This window comes from Vicugna pacos, chromosome 6, assembly GCF_048564905.1.
Source record: "Vicugna pacos chromosome 6, VicPac4, whole genome shotgun sequence".
Lineage (NCBI taxonomy): Eukaryota > Metazoa > Chordata > Mammalia > Artiodactyla > Camelidae > Vicugna > Vicugna pacos.
In genome coordinates, this window is record NC_132992.1 from 34,910,619 (window position 1) to 34,920,032 (window position 9,414).

The 9,414-nt window shown below is 41.4% G+C and overlaps 1 long non-coding RNA gene across 1 annotated transcript in view; it reads right to left on the minus strand.

The window, feature by feature from the left end:
- The window catches only part of LOC140696870 (uncharacterized), a 101,954-nt gene extending 99,830 nt beyond the window's left edge, over window positions 1-2,124 (minus strand). The window contains exon 1 of the long non-coding RNA XR_012073465.1: window positions 1,948-2,124. This is a non-coding gene — a long non-coding RNA (uncharacterized lncRNA). The remainder of the gene's footprint in view (window positions 1-1,947) is intronic.
- Window positions 2,125-9,414: the final 7,290 nt, after the last annotated feature.

The following is a 9,414-nucleotide window of genomic DNA, read 5'->3' on the forward strand; positions in this document are numbered from 1 at the left end:
CCGTCACCCAAGCCTTAAAGCTCAGGATAGGGAGGATGTTAAATGTTTACACAGATTCCCTGGTAAGTGTGTGCCATCCTGCATGCACACAGGTCTATTTGGAATAAAAGAGGTATGCTTACTGTGGGAATAAATAGGTGAAACATGGCATAAGCTACTGGAGCTCTTAGAAGCAGTACAGCTTCCCAAAAAAGGTGGCAGTAATTCACTGTAGTTGTCACCAAAAATGGTGATGCAGAGGTAACAAAGGGAAAGGTGGATGCAACTGCCAAAAGGGTGGCCCTAGAACCACTAACTTAACTACTCCTCATACCTCAAAGGCCAAATCCATCCAATTATTCCCCAATCTACACAAAGGAAGAATTAGACAAAGCCCCAAAACAGGGCTTCAACAGAGACTGAGGAGGGCCATGGGTGGCTAGTTAATACTTCTTTCCCCAAGCTGCGGCTTGTCAAGCCGTCAGGAAGGGTCATCAAGGAACTCACTACAGAGGAAAGCCCTATATAGTTGGTTATTTGAGGTCATGGTAACTCCTGGCATGAAAAGTACGATCAGCTGGAGAACTGACACATTCACCATCTGCACAATGAACAACCCCAACGTCAGACCTCTCAGAGGCCCCCAGATAAGGCCCATTCAGACCAGAAGGACACAACACAGACTAGAGCAGGCTGGCAGACGGATTTCATTGTCATGCTGAGAGTACCAGGAAATTTCAGGTATAAGCATTTCCTGCTAGAACTGAAACGGCAGCTGAAGTGGCTAAGGCTTTCTAAAAGAAATAATCCCCAGGTTTGGGCTCCCAGGATCCCCACAAACGGATACTGATCCAGCATTTGTGCCTCATGTGATGAAGAGGATAACAAGTGCCCTGGGTATAAAATGGACCTTGCACTCAGCCCGGAGACCCCAATTGTATGAGAAAGCAGAGATTCAATCAGACCTTGAAACAGGCCTTAGCTAGCCAGGAAATTCAAGACAATTGGATTAAGTTGCTTTCAATTGCCCAACTCCAAATGCGTTTAGCACCAATGAATAAGATAGTCAAGTGCAGCTGAATTTACGTATTGTAGACCCATTCCTCAGCAGGAGAGAAGGGACACCTGAGCCCCTTTGAAATGGAACAATTGAAGTATGCCCTCCAGGTAGGAGAAACCACGAAAGCTCTCATTAAGCATGCTAATCAAGCGCTACCTGCACCCACTGACCCTCTCCTCCACCCTTCTGGCCAGGAGACTAAAAGTGAACCTAAAAATCTGGAAAACCTGCAGACTGCAAGGTCAGCTCACTCCTAAGACAAACAGACCCCACTTGGTGATCCTAGCCAACCATTCTGTCCTGAAGTTGCAGGGGTTACTCTGTGGGCACATCACACTCGAGCGAAGAGGGCCCCGAGCCGCAGCCTCCGAAGAGACAACCTGGGGCAACAGACCCCCTTGACTACTCATGCAAGCCTCTCTCTGATCTGAAGCTTCTCTTCCGATAAACAACCGAAGTGTGACCAGGGATATTCAGGCCACGGCAGTGAACCGCCACATCAGGGCACACTTGTCTGAAGGCAAAAGACCTAGAGAGCTTCATTTTTAGAAAGAATTTGACATGTGACCGTTATTCTCTTGCTAATAGGTGGGTTGTGTATCTTAAATTGTCTGTCATCCTTTGCCTCCCAAGGTCAGACGATTGGTGGTTGTTTGGGGATGTAAACAGTCTCAGCTGAGACCTGGGAACAATCAAGCACACCCAAAGGCAGCTGGGAGAAGCTCTGCTCCTCCGCCCGGGGTTCTGATGCCACACAAGCTCAGCCAGAAGCAGTCAGAGAAGACAGACCTGCACCCCTCAAAATGAGGAGCAGGACAAAAGGCAGAGGATGGATATGACACCAGCAAAGCCCATTAACAATTCCCAGGAAGTAAAATTAGAATCTGGGTAATAAAATAAAGTCTAACCTTTTTCTTTTCCTTTTCCTTTGTGCGTCTTCTAGTTTCACTTGCTCACAGGGTGCTGCATCCAGAGGCCTTACACTCGGCACTTCAGACCAAGAGCTGCTGAAGCAAAATGAGTGCGCTGACACCTCAGCTCAGAGGGCTGTGCACAGAAGCCCTGCTCCCGGTTCTTCAATTCAAGATGGCGGCGGCAAGCCTTGTGCAGAGACGCTGCGCCTGCGTCCTGGAGAGTGAGCAGCACGCCTGCGCCAACCGTCGAGCACTCCGCCCCTCCCCACTGATGCAACCCTTCTACAGCAGCCCGGCCCACGGCCTGTCGGGAGAGCTTGTCCTCTGGAGCGTGAGCTCACATTTGTCCATTCTGCGATCAAAGAATAAAGCTTTCCTTTGCTTCTGAACTGACCTCAGTCTCCTACTGGTGAGACTGACAACAAGCAAAGGGATGCTTGTTGTGGTTGGACTTGGGAGGGTTGGTAATGTTAGGCAGTTTAGATAGAAATGAGCACTGGGCGACGGGAGAGGAAGGGGAAAGGAACAACCCAGAAGATAACAGTACGTCTGTATTCAGGAGAAGGAACTCCAGAAATTTTTACTTTCCCTAAATGAAGGCCAACAAAAGAAGCCAGTTAAAATCAAAACGCTGCAGCTGCACATAAGGACCTGGTATAACTTGACCCAATGAACCTGCCCAAAAGGGGATGGGCGTGCCAGAGCACAGGGAACCTGAGCTGTCAATCAACAAACCAACCAACCAACCAACCAACCAATCACAAAAGCGCCCCAGGCCAGGCTATAAGACGGAAAAAAACAAAGGAACGGAGCCATTTTTCCTCTCTTGGATTGGCCCGCTCCCAGTTCTCAGGAGTGTACTGTCTTTCACTGTTTTTTCACTTCAGTAATAAAAATCTTGCTTATATCATGCTTTCTGTCTCTCATCAAATATTCTTTTTTTTGGGGGGGGTGACTTAAGAACTGAGGTAATTCTTATTTCCCTTTTCTTGGTAACAGTAACGCTAGTATCCACTTTTCAAGTGAAAAAAACTGAGGCTCAGAGAGTTAAATAAGTTGCCAAGGCCAAAGAGCTAGCAAACAGCAGAGTCCAGGTCTCTTAGACTACAAACACTTTTCTTAACTGTTGTGCTGTGTAGCCAGATGTGGCAATGTGCTCACACTTCCCATTCCTGTGACATGACAACATGAGTCCCTAAGTTATATCCTCCAGAGTCTGGCAAAGCCACATGATCTCTGGCTACACAGTTTTCCAGACATTTACTTCCAGCTGATAGGAAGTGGCACTTGAGATGAAACTTTCAGGATTTGCTATCTTAGCTGATGTCTTTTGAAGAACAAGAATCACTGATAGAATAATTCATTGGGACTTAATCAGATTTCATTTCATTGTTATTAAATTATTTCCATAGTAGTATACATCTTCTCTTTCAACTGCCTTTAACTTTACATGGACAGGGACACAATGTCTTTAATAAACTCCATTTTATCTAACATTATTGACATGGATTGTTTGTGCTCAGTAAGCACTGTGTAGGAAGGCACAGTAAAGAGAGGTGAATGAATGAATGAATGCACTCATGGTGTTTATATACTATCAGTAAGTAATACCTGAAGAAAAGTTTTCCTTCCTGTGACTCAAGATTCCAACTTCTGAGTTGGAGAATCATTAGATTTTTTTCCTGTCCTCTGAGCACTGTAAATGTGTGGAGGGATATGTTCTCAGGATTTATAGGGAAAAGAGAACGAAGACTGTCTTCTAACCAGTTAAATGTCAAATAACAAATGAAAACTGATGCTTGTCATTATACAACCCTCGGGAAGTCTCCACTGATATATAGAGAAGCCCTTCCTACCACCATGTCTCCCCTACAGCAGACTGGATTAAATTCCCCTTCCTGGCATTTCCATCTCCCCAGAAAACACTAAGCATCTCTTGTTCATCTTTGCACCCTCAGCATCCAGGAGTATCTGACACATAGAACTCTTCAACAAATATTTGTTGCACAACTGGATATATATTGCTGTAACTTCAGGGGCTTTGGTATGGGCTGTGATAATAGAATTCCCACTTGATTATTAATGTTGCAGATTCCCTAATAATATAAAAGCACTTGTCTTTCTACAGTGAGAGATAAAAGGTAAATAAAAAGGTTTCTGTCGGGGCAACATTTTGTGGGGACACGATTACAGAAACATGTACATGACTCAAACTCTTGTTAGAAATGAGAAGGAAGAATACCGAGGACTCTCAAAGTGTCAAATGAGGTACTCTGAAAGTAGGGGATGTTTACTGAATTAGTAGGGTGGAGACTCTGAAGATTATAAGAATAGCTAACAGTTATTTAGCTCTTACTGTGTGTCAGCATTATTCTAAGCAGTATTTCTTGGATTAACTTTCCAGAGCTTTATGGATTAAGTGATATTATAATCCCTACTTTCTAGATGATGAGCTTGAAGCATGAAAGATTGAACAATACATCTAAAGTCACAAAGCGAGGAGGTCTTCAAGTAAGGTTTCAAGTCCAAGTAGCCTGCCTCCAGCTCATGCCCTTGACCTCTGTGCTCTGCTCCCTCTGTAGAAAGTAAGCTGTCACCTGCCTCAGCATTCTGCCTAGAGCCAGGCCCTAAATGATTCCACCTGATAAATTTAAAGTTTCTATTCCTAAGATAATATGAAGGCACGATCTACTTACAATTGTTCTCTTACAGTTGTTCCTAATTATTCTATTTGTGTTTACTTGGAATGCCTGGGGTATTTAATAAAGGTATTCCAATACATGGACACAATCCTGGAGAAGTCGATAGAGGGAATGAGAATGAAGTGAGACATAAGCAAACTTTCTGTACTGAAACCGTATCGTTCACTGCAGACTGCGCCATTCTGCTTCTGTGGGGAAACAAACAGCCCTATGCTTCTGTGTGTTTAAGAAAGCAGAAGTCCTAGCCTAGAAAGCTGTTCTAGTCAGCTAGTAGCTGCAAGCTACATTACTGAACTTTGTGTTACAAGCACTGGTGGATGCAATGCTGACACACCATAGTTTTCATCTGATGATCTCGATCTGCTTAGAGGATAATAGTTTCTCTCAACCTTTACCATCTTAAGCACCACTGGAAGATTGAATCGTCACAGGGAGGCCAAAAGAAATACATGCAATGGGTTGTATAATGGGATGGTTGTTTTTGTTATGTAATGTAACAATCATTCCAAATAAAAACTGCTTGGTGTCTGTCTATAAAGGGTATTTATGCTGGAGCATCTACATGGGCTGGGGCAAGCAAAACGGGCAACTGAGTCTGGTATCTATCTATGGAATATTATTTAAGGCCTTTTATCCTACTGCAAGAAACTCTCTCCCTGCAACATTTATACATTTATTCTGTCCACAAGAATTCACTGAGTACTTGTTACAGACTATTTGTAGTAGGGGTGCAGAATTGTGCTTAAGCTAATATAAAATCATGATAAGGTGTGATGAGATCTGTAAGGGGAGATGCCATCTGTCCCAGGAACTCCGCATGGCATATGAGACCTTTACCTTCTAGGTGCAGCTAGCTTCATCTTCCTCCTCTTCTCCCAATGCTCTAGCCACATTGGAATTCTGGGGACACCATTAAAAGGCCACCATTTTTCACAATATCATGGTTTCTACAGCTTTTTCTTCTGCTTCAAATGACAATCTCCATCTTTCCTGCCCGGTGAACTCTTACTTATCCTTTAAGATTTAGTTTAAATGCAACCTCTTTGTTGAAACCTCCCCAGATTTCTCCACCCTTTTCTCCTCCCTCCATTCCTCAGTCAACCTTTCCTTCTTTAAACTCCAAAGTGTTTTGTTTTCACCTCTGATGGCATTTATTATTTTATATTACATTACATTATAGCAACTTATACACATTTTGTTTTTTATTCTTATTGGTTTGTAAACCCTTGAGGTCAGAGATCATGTATTTTTCCCTCTCTAGCACTTATTATTGGAAACTGCATATTGTTCAAAATGCTTTTTGATTAACACAATAAATTAATTTTAAAAAATATCATTTGCTCTGGAGCTGCTGTGAAATTTACATATGTTACATCATTTAATTTTCAGAATAATCCTGTAAGGTAAATATTATCATCATTGTTTTATAAATGAGGAAACTAAAGACTTAATGGGCTAAATGAGTTCCTCAAAGCCACACAGGTCAGAAATGGTAAACCGGTCTGCTTTTAATGGTCATTTTTTTTTCACCATCCTGCAAAAAATAGATGAAAATGGTTGTGTAGCTGCAGGAAGGGTCTCCTCACTTTATGCCCTTGTTACTCAAAATGTGACCAACAGATTAGCAGCATTATCATTGCATGGAAGCTTGTAAGAAAGCAAAATCTTCGGCCCAACTTACACCTATGAAATCAGAATTTACATTATTAGCACTATCCCCAGATTATTTTTATGGACGTTAAAGATTCAGAACCACTGATTACCCTCACAGCTTATCCTAGGTTTATTATGTCTCCTGGCTTTTTCATAACTTCCTAGTTTATACAGCTCATCTCAGACATGTAGAAAATTGATGCTTATTATGACACATAATCAATAAGCAGATGGAACCCTGCAGTTACCGGTCTGGGCATGTCTGTCCTAAAAGAGTAGTAGAACCTTCCCTGCTTTCTAACATCCTTCTTTCTTTGTTTCTCCATCTTCTTTCATCATTCTTTGAGAGAAGGGGGCTGGTTAAAACTTTAACTTACTCACAAATGTGAAAATACTTCGAAAGCCTCTATTAGGATTATTAGATTATGAGGAATAAAGTACTACTCAAGTCAGCTACAAAGAAGGGCAGTTTAAGACCCTATCTGGAGTGGCTGAAGTAATGGATTCTCACAGGCATCTAAGTACATGATATCTAAGAAATAGGTTTGATCCTCAAGGTGCTTCTGGACCCAAAGTCCTTTAAGGATCTCAGGGGCAGGAATCTGGGGGGGGGGTCTTCTCACACTGATCTACCATGAATGAAGTTTTAGCTACCCCAGCCCTTTCCCCTCATCACTATCCTTATCACTGTCTGTTCCTCACTATCATTTCCTTTTCTGACTGGAAAGTACTTTTTTCTTATCCCATTCAAGTTCTAAAGACAGTATAACTGGCTAGTCTCATGAAATCAAGGGGTCCACTTGGGCAGATGCCTGAGTAGTATATTAGTATATGGAAAATTTTCCTTGGTCAAACATCTAGTTGCTGTTCCATTCTCCAAGGCTTGGGGGTATAGAATTGTTTGTTTCATAAGTAACCTTTGAATTTCTGCTGAGATTTGTGAATGGGTAGCCCTGTTAAATAGGTCTAGAGCAAAAACAAGAAAAAAATAATAAGTTAACTTTTTCCAATTCAGTGGTGGGAGGTGGTATATACACCTTGTTACGTATCTCAGTAGATGTGACTAATTGCTAAATTCTGCATTCTTCAGCAAATCATGGCATTTCGGTAACAGATAAAACAAGGAATCCATTGGCTCATTAATTTAATTTTTAAGCAGATAATTACTGAGCACCTATTACTAGTCAGCTGTTCTGTAATCTGGGGATTACAGAGTTGCACAGAATATAGCTGATACCTTCAGGATGGTTATAATTTAGTGGTCTCAGCTACATAAGGAAATATTCCCCAGATTTATGCCAGCTAAAAGTGAGTGGATAGCCCACCGGCCTAAGATGTGACTTTTGTTTATGAGTATTTTTCTCTTGTTCAATTTCTCTCAGAATTTGTTCGTGGGGGAACTAACATTAATTTGCTGCTAAGACCATTGTCTTCACTTATCCAAGCAATATGGAAAGAAGCAGGAATGCGTAAACCCAGCTTATGGCTGAATGAGTTTTCTGAAAAATTGAAGGACAAAGAGATGAACCACAGTTGCTTGGTAGTATTGCAGGGTCTGTCAGACACGTTAGGTCTAGGACATTGTGTTTTCCTTGAGCAAGGAGGGGACATAATAAATTTTAAAATGCGAGCACTGTGTTTTGTCAAATCTCTGGAAGTGTCCATTCTAAGGCACTGTTTGAAGCATGGTTTTACTTGTAATTAATATTGGGCTGTCTTATTTGGATGGATAAAGTCAGAAGACAACTATAACTCAGCAAGTTGAGAGAGACGAGATATAGGATTGTTGGTGTGCATCATGGAACTCAATTCTTACCATGTTCAAAGCAAGAGCTTTCAAAGTGTTACTGCACACTCATGGTGGTGGTTCTCTAAGTAGCGTGATCTAGATGGGGCTGTTCTACTCATTCAATCTAGTTTCAGCATGGCTAGAACTTGGCGAAGGTTGAACTATAGTGAATATTAAAGGTTATTATGCTGATTATACCATTATTATCAGATTACTATGCTGCATACATTTTCCGGGAAGGTATTAAAATCATTCTAAAAAAAGAGCAAGTGGGAGAACTGGGTAGTAAGTGGGAGAAAAGTCTAGAAAGACCTTTTCTAAGATTCTCCTGGGTGTCCTCAATCTTGGAGAAGAATTGAGCATATACTAAATATACAGCAAGGGGTTGTTCTTATTTTTGCTCTATCTTTCATTCAGTTGGTTAGGAACAATTAACCAGCACAGAATATTCTCCGTAGAGCTCTGGAGAGAACCTAAGGAAAGCATCAGAGTCAGCTCTTGATTTCTTTTTCTGAACACTGGAACTGTTATTCTTTTTTTCCCCTTCTATTTGGTAGGTGGCTTTGTAAGGAAGAATTTGGGGCGTCATGGCACCTCAGCAGTGATGAGAGATTCATGTAGTCAGTAGCTAGTTTTTAGTTTGTTCTTCGTTTCAAAAAATCATATGCAATATTTCTACTCCTATACCAGCAGTAGCTGGCATATCTGTAGCAAATTTGCTCAACATGCTTACCACTTTCTGGGTCCAATATCAAAGGCAATCCATTTTGGTGGATGGACCCAGATAATGAAAGCTTCTTTGGGAATTAGACTTAATAGGCCTAATTTAGATCTCATGGAGGAAACTGGAGCAAAAGCCACTGGTACAAAAAAAACATTTTGTTTGGTTTGTTTACTTTGATCCACACTTGCTTAGTATGTTTCTCTTTTAAATGAATAGTCCTTTCTTGAACTTTTGTTTATGTTACTCGAAATACTACACGTCATGAAATACAAAAATAAGTAAACAATAAACTTCTGAAGTGGTCACCAAACTAGCAGTGGATTTTAGAGTGACAAGGAGTAAGATTGTGAGACTTTTGCAACTGTCCGTTATCTCATTTAGACCATCCAATGTTCTCTCCTCATAGACATACAACCATACTGTTAAAACAGTAGGATCACAATTCCTCTGCTATCTCTCTTGATCAGATTGCCACCTATAATCCACTACAAAATAGAAATTTTGGAAGTACCACTGTTGCTCTTCCATCAACAATACTGGCTGGAACTCTATGAATAGTCAACTATCATAAGTATGTTCCTGGTAGCTTGCTA